The sequence below is a fragment of the Lipophrys pholis genome, assembly GCF_963383615.2.
Source record: "Lipophrys pholis genome assembly, chromosome: 20".
Taxonomy (NCBI): Eukaryota; Metazoa; Chordata; class Actinopteri; order Blenniiformes; family Blenniidae; genus Lipophrys; species Lipophrys pholis.
In genome coordinates, this window is record NC_137648.1 from 8,354,756 (window position 1) to 8,375,770 (window position 21,015).

The window sequence follows — 21,015 nt, forward strand, 5'->3', positions numbered from 1 at the left end:
CCTACTGTTTTCTAAAGACGGTACTCGGCGGGACCCTAGCCCTGTTATTATCTTCATAAACATAATCATAGGGCAGGTATCCTGACTGACGCCACGAGCTATGTGCCCCTCACTTAAACATCTCCTGAGCACTTCTCTGACACGCCACAAAAAAGACCATTAATGTCTTGAGCATTTCGACAGGGGAAATGTGCTCACATTGCAACAGGAATTGCACAGATGAACGGACGTTTAGCCACATTTGTATACCAAAATGGGAGCAGGAATGAGGGATTTGTGGAAAAACACACAATACACACATACCTTTTGGCTTTCCAAGAGCTTCAATACTCGTGACAGGTCTAATTTCTGGACCCAGGGAATTACTAATTAACTTAAGCTTTTGGCTCTCTATTTAATTAGAGAGGTCTCCAAATGAACTTTAGACCAAAGCCATTTACTTTTTAAACAAACCCCCTTTTTCTGACAGCTGTTGTGAGTTTGCCCTCTTCTCACAAAAACCACAAGGAAAGCACAGTTGTTATTTATGCCATCATAGGCTCTTTTTCTGGTTACTGTGGGAGGGAAGAAAACAGAATGGGGGGTGGAGAGAGAAAAATGAGCGCTGGAGTTGAAAAGTGTACATTTTAATTGGATTTTGCTACAAACAAACAACTGTCAGATGTAATTAGCATGGTTTTAGATTAACAGTGCAATATTCCTTTATCAAATAAACACTATGTCACGCAAAGCCAGGGCCAGCCTGCTGAGAGGAAAACGTGATGAAATGGACCCATTAACTTACTGTTCACTGGAAGAAATAACTACTATTAGATATAAGTGACAAGAAAGGGTATTTAAATTGAACTTGTAGCATAAATGCGGAAGCGTTCTCTCTCTCCCCGTCCTTTTGGTTTTCCTTTGTACTCATATGTTCACATATACACGTTCCGCTGCCCTTTATGTGACAAGCAGAGGACCGTGGAGGTCAATGACAAGGCAACTGAAGAACATAGTCAGCAATATCTCCTATTTTCACTCTCTTTTAAACGCACATAGACCATGCTCACGGCAGAGTGAAGCGGCAATCAAATGGTGCTTGATTTTAAAACAGTACCTGAGATATCCTGAAAAGAGCAAGATTTTGCTCAGCGCCAGTGTATTTAAGACAAATTTTGACTTTCGTTTAACAACTATCCTAAAAGGGGGAGCGTGCACAACAAGCCGATGAGACGCCGCCGCCATCCGTCACCACATCATGACACTTGTTTAGTTACTGTATTAACGAAGAGGTCCTTTCTCTGGCAAATGCTTTGCTTTTTTAACAGTTTCTTCCAGAGTCTCCCTATATCTGCTCATCTGAGTTGGAATAAAACACAGCAAATACTCCCCTCTTTATTTAGTCTAGGTGCAGAGAGCTGATACATCAATGAAACCGCTGACAAAACTACCCCTGGTAATACCTGCAATTTCATATACAAGAACATTCCTGCGACTGTTCTGCTCTTCTTCTTTACTGTCATAGAAAAAAAAAGAGGGAGTCTTTGTTTTATTCTTTTTAAGAGCAAATAATTAAAGAGTATTCCACAGATGGTGCTAGACCAGAAAAAAAGGCAGGATTTTGAGAAAGGATAGTGCTGCTCTATTCTCCTGTGGGAGTTATGGAGACACATGCTTACCTGCTGCTGGTATTAGATCAGACTGATCCCTGAACTGGAAAATGAAAGAGCCTTATTTTTTTTCTCTTTTGGTTTTTAATGTGATCCTGCAGTTATTAAATGGAGCACAAATATTCATATTTGACGTGACTGCATTGGTGAGTATTTGAGCATGCGCCTGAAAAGAAGGATTTGGGTTTCGGGAGCCGAGCAGTATTTCTTATTGATTCCAAAGATAACTTTTAATAATAATAATAATAATAATAATGATAATGATAATGATAATGATAATGATAATAATAATAATAATAATAATAATAATAATAATAATAATAATAATAATCTCCATGCAACTTCAGTTAAATTATTTGTGTAAATTCATTTCATCTCTCATTACACTGTTTGTTTAAGACCACAAGTCATGCATAATTAATTAGCCACTTGCTCCCTGACAAGCCTTGCCAATGGCCTTGATATCCGCATGCGCTTGCCTTCAGGAATACTACACGCCAATCATGTCACATACCTCCAATATTCTTGCACGCATAAGCAAATGCCAATACTAACAGACATGCATACAAATCAAAAAGGAAAAAGAAATACGCTGTAAGACAAATGTTTTGATAGAAATGATCTCGATTGAAAAAATATCTGAAGCTAGTTTTTTTTTTTTTTGCCATCTTTCCTGAAGGTCTATTATTGTGTGCGTGTCTTGTGACTGCCCTCTTTGCCTTTTCAATCCTCGTCTTTGTCTTTAGCCAACGAGGAAGAGAATGTATCATTTGTCATGAGATGTCTTGTGCTATTGTGGTGTGTCTTTTCTCAAACCTGGAGAAGCTTAGTCATTCATCAAGTGTTTCCCTCTCTTCACTCAGCTTGTTTAACTTCTGTTCGGATGAGATAGTTGTGCATATTTTGTTTTCTGGATTTAGTTTCATCTCGCCAGCTTTTGCAGATCCAAAAACACTTTTAAGAGCAATCGATAAAATGCAGAATATAACCTTTTGTACTGCGCATTATTTCGTTGGTACGTACAAGCGGGACGAAGCTTTTTCTAAAATAAAAGACTGCTGAACGCTTTGTGGAAGTATGTAAGAAGAGGACTTTGAGGCACTCACATGGACCTGAAGGGCTGAGCAAGTGTCCTTCACAGTGACTGCATCAAGGATTATAGAGGACAAACAATGTCAGAACCGGAAAGGTAACCGCAGCTTCAAATCTACATTGATGTGCAAAAAAAATAAAAAAATCGAGCATGAACATGAATTGCACAGCAATGAAGAAAAGTTCTGAAAATATCAGTGAGGGAAGAGTTTCCTTTTCCGTTCAAATTGGCCAATCAACACATGGGATTAAGCCTCGTCCCTACCTGACTGCCAACAGACAGCACACCCATAAATGCATATGAAAGATGAGACAGAGCGCAACAGAGAACAAGAGACAGACATGCAGAGAAAGCACACGATACAGTATGAGAAAAAGATGAGGCCCACTTCATTTGACCTAAACCTGGGAATCGCAGCCAAGCCCAGGGCCCACAGGACCTCAGATCAAACAAAAAGAGTGCTTGAACACACGGCCCCGATTGTTCTTTCCCCACTCGATGAAATCCCCCCACCGTTTCCACTTTGAAATGAAAAGAATAAACATATTATTCTAAATGAAATACCCAGACCCGTGTTTTTCCATGGTTAATATCCTGTACGAGATGGCTAATGCAAAATAGGCAGGAGAGCCTGAGAACGGGACGGAGCACTGAGGGAAGAGAAAAATCCCCCTCTTTCTATTTTCCCTAAAGAGACTGATGAAGGCTTGGCCAGATGAGAGCGGGAGCGAGAGAGAAGGAGAGAGAGGGAGGGAGAAGGAGCGAGAGACTGTCACAGAGACATGAGAGAGGGAGTGAGCGAGAGAGCAAGGGTAACGCAATCCTGACTGGCGTTGGACCAACAGCAACAAAAACATTTAGATAACCGTGCTCAATAATGAACGATTTCAATGAGGACAAAAATTACATTTCCTACAGATAACATGCCCCCTTCCCATAACAGAGCCAAAAGAACGTTGAAAACACGTCATGCTCAACAGTGGTGTGCGGGAGTATTATGTTAGGGGAGGGTTGTAGTAACTATATTAGTATCCTTTTACCCCGCTAGAGACAGTACTTTTTACTGGTTGTAAGGAGATAGAGTTGGCAGAGCCGAGAGAGACGGGGAGAAATATAGACCCTGTATGACAACTCGACTAGCTTCACTGGAAAAGCAACAAATCACTCCTCAACTGACTCGGGCTTGCGCTATAACACTACCGGCGGCGTGGCTCAAACGATTACCGATCTGCAATACACACCACAAGGGCCACTCAAAATAAAACTCCACATACACATAACCGCGGATCAGTGCAGCACACTTGATCCTCACAGGTGGTGCGGGTCACAGCGAGAATGCCATCCCCACCTTTCCCATCCACTAAGCACTCACTTCCTTTCATGCCCAAGTCTGTCAAGTTGCTTGAGAGGGGAAGAAGCAAGAAAAGGGGAGATATAGTGCGGAAAGGAGGCAGAGAAAGAGAGAGGGAGTCTTTGTCCTCCTCCACTCAGCTCCAGCACGTTTCCTCCTCGGGTCTGTCCAGAATTAGCATATGAAAGGCGAGGGAAGGCGTGCAAAAGGTCAAAGAAAGAGGATCCTGTCCAATGAGAGACAACAAAAACAGGCCACACCGGCCTTTGTGCTGTTCATGTTCTCTACCACCCAACCTCACGCCCCTCCCTCGACCCGGGATCATTTCCATACACCAGATGCAATAGCAATGATGACGGTTGATCATAAATTACTTACAAAGTCGAGCTGGGTCATATGGAAGTCACGGTGGCAGTTTTGAGCTGCGTCACCACCCTCATGTTCCGTCCTACAACTACCGCCGGAGCTCAGACACACACACACACACACACACACACACACACACACACACACACACACACACACACACACACACACACACACACACACACACACACACACACACACACGCAGGCGTTCATACAAAACACACCTGCCTCACAATTTCACAGATGCCTCTGCCCAGATGATATCCGATCAAATCCTCAGCAAACATCTCAATAAAGGAAAATGTAAGTGCAGTGTAGTTTGATTTGATCCATGAAAGCCGCTCCCTTCCTTCCATGTAAATGCTACCTGAGCCACATCCATCCACTACATAATTGTACACTCCAGTGCTTTAGGGATGCAGTTTAGTATATACACGGAGGCTTAGGGAGTTTACCAGTCTCCACAGTTACTCTATTATCATACATATTGCTTCACATGACAGCTTCCATCTGCTGGCATCCGAACAAACACCCCAAAACACTGGTGTCTGGTGTTTCCGGGGGTCTTCTCCAGCAAACGCAGTCAGTCCTCCAGTGCTAGTGGCCTGGGACACAAGGACTGGAAGAGCAAGGGGAGAAGGGAGGGCGAGAGAGAGGAGAGGGGTAGAGCATTTCATCTCTCTTTCATCTCTGTCACCCAGTCAAGCGTTCAATGCCCCATTCAGCGCCTGCCCAGCATTATGCAAAATAATGCTAATCCCCTTTCCCGTGCTTTCACACTTGTATAAACTGCCGTTCCTGCCTCTGAAAAGCAATTATATCAGTTTACGTTCCTGTCAAAAAACAGGATTAGCATGCAAGCACTAGTAGCACCAACGAGGCCCAATCTCTACCCACCTTTGGCTATCGGGAAGCACAGAACATTAAATGTTTGTCCACCCTCCCCCTTAAAAAGAAGGCCCTGCTCCTTGGATGTGGGGTAGCCATAAACGTGTTGTAATTAGATATTTATATTGGATGAAAAGAAGGGTTGTAGAAAGTTTCAGAGGCAGAACCCCGTGTCCCTGTTATTTTGGCCTGGGCTTATTTTTGCCAAGATTTGAGTCTTGTACAATAATCAAAAACAAACTCAGCGATGCTGCTACACGGGACAAAACTAGCGTCAGTCTCAGTCTCGCTCCGCAGACAGAATATGTGTTACACATGTGACACGCAAAAAATGACACACACACACACACACACACACACACACACACACACACACACACACACACACACACACACACACACACACACACACACACACACAATACACAAATGAACTCTTGTCATTCCCCCCCCCCGACACACTGCTTCCACATGCGCCCAACCTTGCCTGTGCACAAGTGCACATGCAAACACACACGCTGAGCCGACCAGGAAAGATGGCAGAGTATTTTTGAATATGCAAATGCTCGTACAAGCGGAACGTGTGTAAATAGGAGTCATTGTGAGCTGGTTTAATCTGGACAGTCGGGCCTCTCTTTCTCTCTAACCCTCTCATGTTTTTTATGGGGGGGTGCACACCCATCCCAACTGACGACAGGTCAGGGACAAGGGACATTAGTCAGCACAATTAGCAAGGTCGTCATGGCGACTAATGAAATTTGGCAAAGTGGCCAGCCAGAGACTTAAATGAGCTAGCTGGTTATGTGCTAGCATTGGGGGGGGTGGGGGGGGTGGAGGGGTGCTGGCTGGCTGCTGGCTGGTTGCCTTACACACCCATTATTCTCTTTTCTGCCGTGGTGGTACAATAGAGTCACTTGTATCTCAGCCGATACCCACCGGCAGTACAAGCTCTCCGCCTGACAATTTGCATATGTTAATATAATTAAGTGCTAATTACACTAAAACTCGCATATTCACAAGCACCCTCCCCGGGAGCTACCGAGAGGCTTGATCTCGTTCCAAGTCTTTAACCCTCCTCCGCGACTCGCTCAGTGTGTGTGATAGAGAGAAATTGTGTGTTAGTGGTGGTGCCCCAGGGCTGACACAGGAAGCCCCCCTTCTTTGAGACATAATGCTGAGCTGCAGCAAACTTCTTAGCTTCTCCCCTATACAGGCCTCTCTGAGCCAGGAGACCCTGACACTGCGACTGCAGACCGTCATCACCCCCCTGAGTCCACACACACACACACACACACACACACACACACACACACACACACACACACACACACACACACACACACACACACACACACACACACACACACACACACACACACACACACACACACACACACACACACACACACACACACACACACCGCACACACGAGCGCGCGCGCGCTCACTTGCTAAAAAGCTCTTAGCTTCAAAAACTACACACTTAGAACAATTGCATAATAGATGTTGCATAAAAGACAATCTATAAAAAAATAAGAAGAAAAAAAATCCACAAAACTGTAAAGGAGAGAGTCTAAAAAAGACAACTTGGCCCAGGAGAGTCAAGCAAAAAAAAATATAAAAATAAAAAATGTTACGGTTGTATTTCTTTGACAGCGACTTTACCTATCGTGCTTTAACTCAGAAACCTAAAATATGGAGAATTAGTTACACTGTAAATTCATTCACTCATCTCTCATGTTCAAAAAATGCTCTATGTGTTCAACACTGAATCGATAGAAAGCAAGTGATCAGGGAACAGTTACCAGAGCCAAAGATAAGACACACAAAAAAACCTACATGATCCCTTCCAGCGAGTATGTGCGTATGGATGTGAAAGTGTGTAGGCCTCCCGTTTTGATAATGGAGGACAGGCGGTTGTGCTTTTCACATTGTAATGGCCGTGAATCAGGGAGGAAGCCAAGCGGTCGTGCTACAATTAGAGTTCTTTTGTGCTTTTTCCTCTGTCTCTTTCTCCTTCTTTTCTTGTTTTCAATCGCTGACACTCTACCTATCAAGGGTATGTTAAAAACAGTCTACTCTGCTCTCCTGCAAAAAAACTGAATGAGGGGAACCGCGGGGCCGAGTGGAGGGAAATTCACACCGTGCTGTTGCTGGACACGCATGCACACACGCACCAGATGGTACAGGAAGGAGGATTAAATAAACATACATGCCCAGACACACACCTATTGGTAGACAGACGCCTCTGTGAGCACTGTCCCTTAATGAATGTCTATTGGGAGTCAGAGGGTCCAAGCTCATTTAGTTGACTCTCAATGAGATGCAGCATTATGACTATGGTAATACGCTCCTCCCTTCCCCAATAATCATACGCAGGTCATTGTGTCAGAGTGATTCATTTCTATCACACACACACGCCAGATGTTATTACGCAGGAGAGTAAATCTCCCCAATGGATGTCGATGGGCTTCTATGCAAAAAAAAAAGGTGAAGAGCGGTGAAGAAGAAGAAGAAAAAACATATTGTCATAGCGGTCCAGCGAGTGGTAAGCTATCCTGCTCGCTGAGGCATAACGGCTGGTAATGCAGGTTTGGATGTAGCTCTGTGTGTGTGTGTGTGTATGTGTGTGTGTGTGTGTCTCTTTGAGAGGGGAAGCTCCCTTTCACTAATACCTGCTGCTCGGATTACCACAGCGTCTTAAGTATTCAACCGGACTCATATTTTCCCTTTCTGCCTTTTTAGCCAAATTGGCTGTCTTTACAGTGTAAAGCAGCGATATAGCCCTCCTTACTAAGGGCCTATGGGGGATCCACGGAGAAGAACATTAAAATGCAGCGATAGCCTTGTTGCAAATCTCCTCTCTATTTCTTTCTCTCTCTTTCTGCAGCAAAGGCTTCTAAATCATCCAGCCTCCTCTATTAGACGGGAGACTTATTGAGGTAGAAACCATAAAAAATGAAGAAGGGAAATTTAATCCCTGAAATATTGATTTGCACATTAATATCAGATAGGCAGAGGGCAATCTAGCCGGGTGGAAATGACACATTGTCGACCCCTAGGAGAGGCCCGAGCCAATCTTCTAGCTGCATGTGTCTTAGACCCAGGAGTTATAGGACAGACTCAGCCCCTGTCTCCCTCTCCCTCCCATCCTCTCCTCCTCCCAGTACCCTTTCATCCCTCTCGCCCCCCTCCATCCGCACTCTTAATGAAGGCTGCAAAGCTGAAAATGCATTAGCTTTTAATAATCAAGAAGCATTTTCAAGCCAACAGCTATTGTCCTCGCAGGGCTGTCTGCCCATCTTTCACACTATATGTTTTTTTTTTTTTTTTTATCCCTCCCTTCCTTTTACAGCTACGGGTAAAATGAGCGTTGCAAGCAGCTTAAATAACACAAAAAGATACACACACCGAGTCTTTGATAGTCCTAAGACAACCAGCACAGAAAAACAAAAACAACGGGCCTGTGCTTCTGCAAACCTCAAAAATCATCTCATTTGCAAGACAAGAAAAACTAAATTAAAAAAAAAAGTAGATTTTTTTTTGTTATTATAAAGTGAGACAATACCATCATTAACTGATGAAATTCATTGCAATTAGACAGGATCCTCTCTGTTCTGAGATTTAAATGTTTTCATTATTAGGCCTAAGCTTCATATTTTTGTTTTGAAAAACATAATTTTATGCAGATGCAATCATACGAGTTAACATAAGACCCACAGTGCCGCAAAAAGTATCTCTGCTCACAGTATATCGATGTAAAAAATTGATTGGAGATTAGTTAACATTGAACAGAGGGGAAAAGTAAGCATCTTTTAAAAAAATATTTAGTTTAAATTTGTAAACATAAATTGATGTCATAATAATTAAAGGTAATAATAACAATAATAATAAAAAAATAAAATCAACAATAATAACAATAATAATGATAATATAGTAATAACGGTCTTGAATCGCTTTATCACATTCAATTGAAAATCCCATTTCTTGATTAAAATGTAGGCTTGTGTTCCGTATATAAAAAGTGTGAAATGTTTGAAGAAACTGAATTAAAAGTCCTCATTTCCAGGGATAAATACGCTCCGAAGCCCTCACCCAAAGTCCCGCAAGAAAACCCGTGTAAAAATAGAGACAATCCTGTAAAAGGTCGCCTATCATATTGGCGCACCTTTCACTTGGAGCGTATACAGTCCCTTCATGCACGCACACACACACACACACGCGCAGAAACACACACACACGCGCTCACTACACCGTTACATACCCGGGTTGGAGACTGACTGGCCCCTTGGCCCTGATGTTTTTTTTTTTTTTTTTTCCTCCCGTGCGATCGATGTCCCCCCCCCACCACCCCCCCTCCGTCACTGTCGCGTCCCAACCCGAGCCAAGTCTATCTACCTCCCTCAAAAAGGGACGCAAAAACACCTGAGAGCCACTACCTCTTCACTCAGATTTCTCTGAAATAAAACAAAACGGCACTAACACGCACCTTAAAGAGGATGTCGCAAGCAGCATCTCTGGGAAATAACAGAAAGACTATTTCTATCAGGGACTTATAGTCCAAACGCATCGATCTCGACGGGGACCGAGTGTGGAAATGGAATTTACAGATTATGAATGAAAAGCGGAGTCTCACTATCTTAACCTTAATAAAAGCGTAGAAGGAGTGTGGCTTCGGGATACAATCTGATCCTTGTGCGGGAGGAGTTGGAGTAGCTGGCTCTAGAGGGACTCTCCGTGCAATCAGCAGCCCAGCGATCGCTCTCCCTCCCGGGCGACGCTGCCACCCACGCCTCGGTAAAGTCAGACTACTTTAGAAACGCAGCAGGTAAAGGTGGATATAAGCTTGGGTTAGCAGAATGCACGGTGCTTTTTTTGGGGGGGGGTAGGGATCCTCTGACACAGGTCTCACCCCGGCATTTTGAGAGATATGCACTTATTCAAACGAAGGGGATCGTGTCGGGAGACGGAGCACTCCGGCTGTCTGCCTGGAAGGTGCACGGAACCCCGACGTGGTAAACACACTGGCTTTACGCGCTACTGTGTCTCAAATGTGTCTTGAAATGAAAGCATGTGATGATTAAAGACTGAAACTGGGAGAAAATGAGTATGTTAAAGAGGTATCCGGACACCTCGGATGGAAACAGGCTGAGAGCGGACATGTCCGGGGGATCGGACTCCTGGAAAAGCAGCACCATATCCGCACTGCAAAGCCACAGAAAGAAAAGAGAGAGAGAGAGAGAGATAGAGGGGGACGCTCTCCGTGTATCGTAGCATCTAACATGTATCTGTACACCATACAACCCCAGCAACCTTCGCGTAAACTTTGCAAAAAGCCCGGTCTGGACGTGGTATCGCAATGAAGCACTACGGACACATGCGTAAGAACGCCTCCCAGCCTGTCAGTCGCTCGTTTCACCGGAGCCAAAGCACCGGAGTTGCACTAACATCACGATATTCGCCTTTATTCTGGACTAAAAAACACCCAGCACCTGTTATCCGAACCACCCCAGTGTCAAAGATCCAACAGCGAGATAGATAATCGATACCCGACCCCTAAATTTAGCACACACACACCCCAAAGTACTCAATAAAAGTTAAAGGGAGAGGTGGAAAGGAGAAAAAAAAACTTACTTTCTTCCCCCTCCAAAACCGTCACCTCCGCTTCTCTCTTTGCTCTTGGCTTTATAAAACAGTCACATCCAGCGGCTTGCGTAATTGGACAGTAAAAATGTGGAAAAACAGGGAAAATTACAATAATCCTCCAACTTTATAATGAGAAAACGGGTAAAATCACAAATGTCAAGCGTTTAGAGAGCTATCCCTTATTTTGGTTCCGGTGGCGGTGAAACGACGTGTCGACGGGCTGCCTCGCAGTTTCTCTTGTGGACGGGGGTCGGGAAACGGAGGAAAGGAAATGAAAATCCGATATGTCTTTATTCTGCTAATTATTATCGTTTTAGCCCTGTTTAAAAAAATGGCTGATTAAGTTGAGTGCGCATGTCTTTGTGTGTCTATTTCCCGATATGCACTCTGGGAATGGGTAGAGAGACAGAGAGAGAGAGAGAGAGAGAGAGAGAGAGAGAGAGAGAGCGAGAGAGAGAGAGAGAGAGAGAGAGCGAGAGAGAGAGAGAGAGAGAGAGCGAGAGAAAGAGAGAGAGAGAGAGGGAGGGAGCAAAAGAGAGACAGAGAGGGAGGGAGAGAGAGGAGAGAAGTGTAATTAGTGAGTTGATCAACAGTCTCCACATTGCAAATGACGCGCACACGGAGCCCTGGCGGCCGCATTGGTCCATGCGCGCAGAAAATCCTTTTGTACGGCTTCTCTCTAAGGGCTAAATCACACGTAGAACAATGGACAACCGCTTCCTCCATCCAAACATTGGACTCAGAATCACTTACAAACACTTGGAAGTCATATTTTTGTATTTTTAAAAAAATAAAGTTTTTTTTCAGGCGCTTATTTCTGATACGAAGAATGAATCCGGCTTGTTTTTTTTCCTTTCAAAATGCAGTAAACTAATATGAAATTAGTCTCTGTCCGTGATGCTTTTCACGCACCACATCAGCCTGATTTTATTGATTATGACAACACATGTGAATTACAATTCACAAGAAGCGCAGAATGTATTGCCTCAGCAGATTCCAAGAAATGTGTGAATGTAGCCCACATCCGAATTCAAAGATGATCTTTTTCCCGTTTGTATTCAGAAATTAATAATAATAATAATAATAATAATAATAATAAAAAAAGAACGCCAAATGAACTTTGTGAAAATGACCTGTGATCAATACTGCGGATGAAAACATAAAGGAAAAATACCCGGAGGGTGATCAACACCGTCTTGTGCTGCGCATCAATACGGGCTTGTACGTTGTGTAAAATACATTTTATAGGTAAAATAATTTATGTACAAAAGCGCAAAAAGCAGTCACACACGTACTTAATTCATACACCCCTCGATGTACATTTATGTCTATTTATATCTGGACAATATGAACTGTTTTCTTTCTCCCAGAGAAGATGGATATGTTGCATCCCGATCTGTTGAATATGTGACACTTATAAACATTCGAGCTGAGAAATCAAAGCCAGAAAGCATGTCAGTAATCCACCACATGTTAGAAAGTCATCTCTGCCCTTTCGGGACCGCTGAGGCCCCGTGTGGGTTCACTAGAGCCAGACTGCAAAATCCAATACAGGGTCACACAAAAATCCCCCCCCCCCCCCCCCCCTCTCTATTCAAAGCTCAATTCACTGGCGTTTACATTTAGTGTCTTTACAAAGTCCATCGCTCTTTTGGCCCTATATCATTTCAATGCAAACCATTTACTGTTTTCCCACCGGTTTCTTAATAGAGGCTTTGGGGCAAGGGGAAGACTTTACACAGTCTCAATCGGGGAGAAAATCAAGAGATCTTGTTCGCCTTCATGGAAAAAATCGAAGCTGGGGGTGAATTGAACTGCATGAGCTGGGGCTTGGGATGTGATGATAAGGCTGCTGCTGGCAAGTGAAGTGCTCGGTCTACTTTGCAGCCACATTGACTGGACTGCACCCATACCAACTGGATCCTTAGGAAGCCAAGAGATCCGAGCCCGACCCGACCCCAGGGTGTTTATTCTGGGTTTAGAAAGGTCTCTGACAAAGGGGGTGGGTGGGTCGAGGTGATGAACAGAGGCGTCACTTTTCACCCGGATCCAAGGCTCCTGCTGCTGCCGCTACCGCTGCAGCTGCCTCCCTGTCCTCCAGGGGGGTTTCTAGCCTGTCAACCCTGGGAGGCGTCGCTCGCAGACGGCTTGGAGAGTCGCTCGACCCGCTACAGCAGCGGACGCGCAAAAAAAAAAAAAGAAAAAAGAAAAAAAAAAAAAACCTCCACAGGGGCCGTGCGTCCATCATCCCAGAGCTGCACGGAGAGGACCTACACTCGCCATTTGCGACTTTGCGCACCTAAACGGAGGAGTTTTGTAGACATAAACCAGCGTGATTATTTTTTCCTCTTTTTTTTTTTTTCTTTTTTTTTCTGCGAGCGTCTTCATTTCTGAGGAAGGATGTACTCACTTTCCACTTTCTAGAGATTAAATTGGTCAGCGTTGTTGATATTTTCAGCGGAGATGTGTTTGTTATTTTTATTTGTTTTCAGCGAGAAAAAAAAACGAGAAAGTACAAAGCGGATTTAGAGAACTGATATAGGCTGTCGCTTATCTTAACCTCCTGCGTTTTGTAAATCCCCCCGGTCTCCACCCTCCCTCTCTCCCTGCAGACGATGCTCTTTCTCCGGAGGACCGCTCCACAATAGACCGCGTTAACTAATATTTCGCCCCATTTCCATATCAGCAGCATCCTCAATTAATTATAGATTTGTATCTGCAAACCCCGATCTCTCTCTCTCTCTCTCTCTCTCTCCCCCTCTCCCTCTCCTCCGCTCTCTCTCTCTCTCTCTCGCTCTGTGTTTGTGGACGTGCGTGCATGTGCGCGTGAGCGTGCAAGTAGACTATTTGTGCGTAAAGAGAAATAAAGAAGAAACTGCAGCATCACTAAACCCGTAAAGCAAAATGAGTGTAATTAAACTGATTTACTTACTGTTTAGTTATTGAACTTTATATATATGTATAAATATATTTTTAAAAAGTGTTTGTTTTATGTTCCAATGCTTGCATTGATATGTAAAAGGTAAATGGACATTCATAGTGATCTTCTATCACTTCAGTAGATCAATAACTTTCAATGGTCCAGAGATATTACCATATTGGCTTGACACACTTGGGGATGCTCGAGGATGGGGCAATTGTTGGCCCATCAATAAATCCACCAAAGTTAAATCTGACCCCTGGGTTGCTGTATCGCCTGATTTGTGTGTTGTCTTTTCGTAAAAATAATTATTTCGTCATTTATGTGTTCATGGCGGCAAACACCTGGCCAGAGTTTTATTTTTATTTTGTAACTCCCTGAATGTACAATCATATTTCCACCCTGTTTGTCCTATGCGTCGGCGCCCTCATGGGGTTGCAGGGCTGACCCCTCTGCCTCATCAGGACGCACACAAAAGCACGCAAAAGCCCACAGCTCTGACCCGCAACCTGCCACACTGACCCACTGGCCAACTCTTGTTAAGCAAACACATGCACAAACAAGCTCTATAAAGGCCCATAAAGCAGACAATAACAAGTCAAGTGTAACTCTTGAAACGACAGGCAGCCTCCACAACAACCGAGCCAAATCACAAAACACTGAAATAATGTTGGTTTTAAAAACGTGTGAAGTGGTTAAAACTGTATCTTAGCCACGAAAAAAAGAAAAAAAAGAAGATAAATGATTTAAATATGAAGCCATTTTCAAGTTGTGCATTTTGCGGGAGTTAAAAAGAAAACGATTAATTTGCAAATAAATCAAACGGATAGAATTATTTCTAACAAAAATAGCGTCTCAGAAAAGCTTATTTGAACGTATCTACTTACAGGACACTCCACAGACGGTTGTGCAAAAACGTTTGACTTTTTTTTTAGCAGTAAACGGAGGGAAACACACAAAAAAAGCTGTGAGAAAATCAAGTTTTTGTCCAAAGATGCTCAACATAAACTCTCTCGACATTTTCACTCTGAACCCCTAAAGCCATCCAACAACGCACCATAAATATGCAATCGATAGAGGGGGGAAAAAAACCCCAACAACTTCAAATTTACCTCCTCTTACCTCTTTCAAATTCTCCCAAAAGCACAAAGTATAATAAGCCAGTGAAAAAGAAAATGCATAAAAATGTAGACTCTTGGTACCTTTGGTATAAAGCATTCCGTTTTCCTTCTTTTCTGTCTTTCTCTTGCTCAGTAGCGATCCGATAATAGCATATGGAAAGTGTTTTCAAAATGCCCAGATTTGGCACATTGTCATTGAAAAGAGAGGAGCGCAGTGATGCGGTGCTACAACAGGGGAAATGAGTTGCGGATTGGACGCAGCCCGCCTCGGTGCGGACTTATCCCACTTTAATTTAATATTCCGCAATCACACACACTAGTGATGGCATATAATTCAAGGAGAAATTCAGAGGGAAGGAAATGCTTTTGTGTGAGTGTGTATATGTGTGTGTGTGGTTTTTTTTTTTTACACCACTTTATTTGATTAAGGAGAGAGGCAGCACAATATTGTCTTTTTTCTCTGTTTCCTCTTTACTACTTCTTTACCCCCCTCATCTCCTTCTCGAGTCAGCTTTTATATTCTTTTTTTTATTTTTATTTTTTTAACATTAAACAATGGATATTTATTTGTTTGTATTTAGATCATTAATTTAAAAATCAAACAACTCCGACTTGTTTGCGCGTCGGTGCCACACTGGAATCATCCCTAACATAAAATCGAGACCTATAAACGCTTGTTTGTAAAACAGTGAACCCAAAATCAATGTATTGGGTCATTTCAATCGATTATATAAACGAAAATCCATACGCAACATGAGACCGGTATCAGCCCACTCTTCCGCTCCCTTTTAAAAGAGAGAGGGAGGGAGAGAGAGGGAGGGAGGGAGAGAGGAGAAAAAAGGAGCGCTTGTAGCGCCTGGACTAAAAACAAAGACTGTCAAAGCAGCCCTTTGCCTCAGTCACTTAGATCAGGGCTTCTCCAATATTTTCATGTCAAGGACCCACAAATGGACAAATCTTTTATTGAGGGTCCCACTTAAAATTGGAATGTCCAGGGATCCCCAATCTTTTTTTTTTTTTTAAGTTATTGATTATTATTTATCAGATTGTGGACCCACTCCTGGCGTGGCGCACACAAGTGAAACCTTTGTTCTGACATATGCTCCCTGGCTGGTTTATTTCTATATTAATGAAATTACAGCGAGATTAAGTAATTATTCGTTTTACCCTTTAGGGTTGGGGTGGTGGGGGTGCCCCATTCGCATGTCATTTTGGGATTCTTCAGTCCCCCACTGACTTAGATGTCAAAGTGCTTCCAGATGCAGCATGATAGTGCAGGTCCTGATGACAACAATTAGAAAAATGCCCTAATCAAACGGGGCCACACGGGATTACGTTGCATTTCAGGGGTCAAGGGAAACCGTTTCAGCAGCCCCCCCCATCCCCCCCCCCCCCCCCCCCCCCCCCCCCCCCCCCCCCCCAACCCACCCTGTGCATGCACAACAAATATCACATTTCAGCATCTCCTAACCTCAGCCAGCCACAATCAACCACTTCGGGGTCTATAATCACGTATGCAAATTCTTAACGAAAGCCGCGGACATGACAGCCGGTGCGCACTGTCAGATGAACTATTGCATAAACTGTGCATTAATGTGCAACATGATATGGGGGGCCGAGGGGCAATAAAGAGGGGGATTGGGACAGGCGCAGGGGTAAAATAAGGAGGTGCCAATCATGTAAAATTTACATGGGACCACAGCTGCTGGGGCTCTCGAGCAAGCGGAGAGGTGGGGTGCAACTGGGAGAGAGAGAGAGAGAGAGAGAAAAAAAAGGGGTGGGGGGGGGGGGGGGGGATTAAACAGAAAAAAAAAGAGGAAGGGGTGAAGGTGCAGGGTGGCGGGTCTGCCGGTGCCACTCTGTTTATTTGATAACAGCAATCGATGGCCCCTGACTGTAAAGTCTTTACCCAGACTCAGGCGGGACAGGGTCTGCTGTGCTTCTCCTCCCGGGGAAAGAACAAGCGTGGGAGATCCGAGGAGGAAGAGGGACACGAGACAGAGAGGAGAGGAGATGGGTGACTCGGAAGACGAGCTGTCGCCCGCATTTTGGATCGCTCACCGGGGGACATCAATACTACAAGTGCACGTACAAAGTCAGAAACCCACACTTACCCCCCCACCCACACACACACACACACACACACACACACACACACACACACACCCACACGTCCCCCACGTGCACACCTCTCACACACAACACACCAGCAACACCATTGCTGTTTCCACTCAGTCTCACCTCGCCCTGCGCTGCCCTCCTCCCACTTGGCCCTTTGCCCCTCCGATCTTTTTCATTGTTGAACCCTATTTATTAGACACGCGTCCAGTGAGTGTCCTCCATATATGGTCAGGGGGAGTTCGAAAAGACACCCCCCTCCCCCCCAAAAAAAAAGAAAAGAAAAAAAAACACCTTATAGCCTCGGCACACATCGCCTGCAGTTCCGTTCAAAGCCAAACTCTATTGATTATCACTCAGATCAACATGCACTTCTGGACCTGTACACCCGGCCTGGATGGAACAGCAGGACCTGTCTGCTTCTTGGACATATAGAAAAAAAAGCTAATGAATTGATATCGATCAATTGATTAGATCGAAGTTGAAATTAAATGTAACACTTTTGATGATCAAAAATTTGAATCTCCTCCGGAAACATTTAAAAAGTAAATAAAAATCTAAACATTGAAACTCCTTTATTATCATATTACCGTCGGGATAATCAATAGGATTTCTTATTTTATAATAACAACAACAACAACAATGATAATGCACATGAATTTATATTGTATATCATCTAGCATTAGGAAACCAAAATAAAGTTAATTTATAGAAATAAAAACGTAATCTGAAGTCTAATAAAAGGCCTGCCAGCTTACTTAATGGCTTAATGAAAGTAACACTGCCATACTGTATGTTGTCACATGGCTTATTAAAGTGCTTTCTTCGTGACAACCCGAGGCCTTGAACATGTCAATTTAGTAGTCCGAGAGGTCCTTTTAGATCTCCAGGAGCCCCCACTCTCCCTCTCTGGGGGACTGTCGCCGCCTCCACCTACCCACCCCATCATCCATCCATCCATGCACCCCCTCTAGCACCCCCCCCCCCCCCCTCCTCCTCCACTTGCCTTTCCTCCAAAGCTCAGTTGGCCAAACCCAACATTGCAAATAACCCGGTCAGTGCCGAGAAGTCTGTTCTGAGGCAACAGATTGACATCTCGACATTCATGGCAGAAAACGTAAAAAGCGTCTCATGCTTGGCTCCAAACTGAAAAAACAGCACGTTTCTCGAGATGTGACGTTAATACCGCCGGTGTCCAATGCGCTCCGGCAGTGGGCCTTTTTAGGACACAATTAAGAAAATATTAAATTAATTATTTCATCGTCGATTTAATCCCCCCCCCCCCCCCCCCCCCAGTTCTTTGCTTCAAAAGATATTTTAAAGAAAAAAAAAAATTGTCATATTCAAGAATTTTAATGAAAATACATTTCATTAATCTATCTTTATCGGATATGCGAAAATATTAAATTGGATATCCGTTTTATCGCTCGTGATTTGTGTTGCAGTATGCCACAGAGCAAAGGTTCACCACCGGAAATGTGTCTGCCTGGACGTGATCATCAAGCAAGTCAACCGGAGGCGCAATGACCACTGCGTAAATGCGCACAGATTAGAGGAGCGCACAGAAAAAAAGGGCAACGCTCCAAGGGAAAGGGAGAATTAAAAAAAAAAAAGAAAAGAAAAAGAAAACAAGAGACAGAGAGACAGAGAGACAGAGAGAGAGCGATGCATCTTTTTTGTGAGGTGTGCAGTGACCCTGAACGATGCTTGTTGGCTTCATCACTGCATTAGAAGAGTCCTTATGAGGGCTCTTCAAGCTCCCTTCCAAGTGACCATCATTAAAACGTGATGACCCGAGTTCAAGCAGCCATTTCTGAACGCACCTAATGTACCAAAGTGTCAGTGAGAACAACATTGAATGATGCTTTCTCCAGAGGTGACGCTGACTTCTGACCTTGCAATTATGTGGAATCGAGTAACACACCTTATATTCGGAAATCAGTAACTTCTATAATTTATCTGCCAAAATCATTAGCATGAAGAATATGTTTAAATATGCAACTCTTAGTTTAGAGGACTTTAAGAGGTGTGTTAAACACTTTTTCATTTTCATAATTGACTACTATTTTTCTATTAGACAAACACAATTTAAAAATAATTATAGCTGTATGCAAATGTAGGAATGTAAAAATTTCACACATCCTCATCGGATATGTAAATTTGAATGTCCTAATTTAGTGCAACTGAGCCTCACACATTTGGATTTGATGATAGACAGATTACTTTGTATTATAATACAACGTTTTGGGACTTTTATGTAAACAAATACAGCAACTTGAACTAATCTACAATCACACTAGGAAGCAAACAGTGAATAACACTGAAATAGTCCAAACAACCGCTCAGTGTGCACGCACACACACACACACACACACACACACACACACACACACACACACACACACACACACACACACACACACACACACACACACACACACACACACACACACACACACACACACACACACACACACACACACACACACACACACACACACACACACACAGACGCAGACACACAAACACGAACTTTGTTATGTTTTCAATTTGGGTTGAAATGTAGACATTTTCCCTTGGTTGCATAACTGCCATCCGTATCGCCCCTCCCTTCAATTAAATGCTATTTCTCCCAAACAAAATGTCAGAATCATTCCACACAGGGTAGTTCAACAGTGATTTGTTCTGAAAGCTATGTGTCTTTCTCTGAGATGGTGTGTGTGTGTGTGTGTGTGTGTGTGTGTGTGTGTGTGTGTGTGTGTGTGTGTGTGTGTGTGTGTGTGTGTGTGTGTGTCTCCTGACCTCAATTCTATCTGGGTTCACAAAGGGACGGGGGAAAATAAAGGTGCCTAAAAATACATTTAATTCACAATCAGCTGAGCTGAGAATGACAAATCCTCTCCTACAGTGAGATGTGAGATTATAAATCATAAAAATGCACTTTCACACCTAAACACACACACACACATATATATGCAAAGTCATGTAAATGGCACACGCACATGGACATAAAGAAAAAGATAAAACACAACTGTAGAAATTCTAAAAATGTTTTTTGTGCAAATTTGTGTTTTTTTGAGAGAATATTTTCAGGACACAAAGTGCTAGGCATATTCTTATAGTCAGAGTGGATATATATTGAGAAAATAATATGACAAATATGAAAATAATCCATCCATATAGAAGAATATGTAGTTTATCATCATCTACTAAAGGTTACCTCAATTTGGGATATCTAAATATAAAAAAGGAATATGTTGACACTTTATCAGACCCAATTAAATGAAATTAAGCACTTCATTCAAAATAATTTATATCATTAAACTTCCAGATGCTTAGAATGTATTGAAAGCTACCTGAAGGGAAACCTTGAGATCTCTTAATTCAAGAACTTGTTAATTTATCTTAAGACATACAATTGCTCGGGCGCAGTTGTTCATCTCTTCTATTTATACACCAGCGCGCAGACACTCTGCTCAAGTCCACTGGCTCAGTGAGATTCCAAGATGGCCGCGCACCTGTCATGGACGTGGATTGTCGTGATTATGAATGGAGATCACCTCAAGGCCTCGGTAAGCTACGGAGAGCGTACACATCTTGAGTTGCTGGTTCAATGCCGGTCAAAAGCCTGTCATTTTCAAACCACCGACTGCCCCTCAGAAAGAAAGGATGAACCCCGGCCGTGTCTCCTCTTTCTCTCTCCCTCTCTCACACACATACACTTTCTTTTTCCTTCCCTCCATTGCCTCTCTCTCTCTCTCTCTCTTGCTCTCTCTCTCTCGCCCTCTCTCTCACATCAGAAGCACTGAAATGCACCCCAGGGCCAAATCGCACAGAACAACCCCTCTGAGCCAGAGAAAA

At 43.4% G+C, this 21,015-nt stretch overlaps 1 protein-coding gene across 1 annotated transcript in view; it reads right to left on the bottom strand.

Annotated features, from left to right (window-relative positions):
* zfhx4 (zinc finger homeobox 4) overlaps positions 1–11,110 on the bottom strand; it is an 82,852-nt gene extending 71,742 nt beyond the window's left edge. The window contains exon 1 of the mRNA XM_080489845.1: positions 10,984–11,110. The gene's annotated coding sequence lies outside the window, so the exon portion shown is untranslated. The remainder of the gene's footprint in view (positions 1–10,983) is intronic.
* Positions 11,111–21,015: the final 9,905 nt, after the last annotated feature.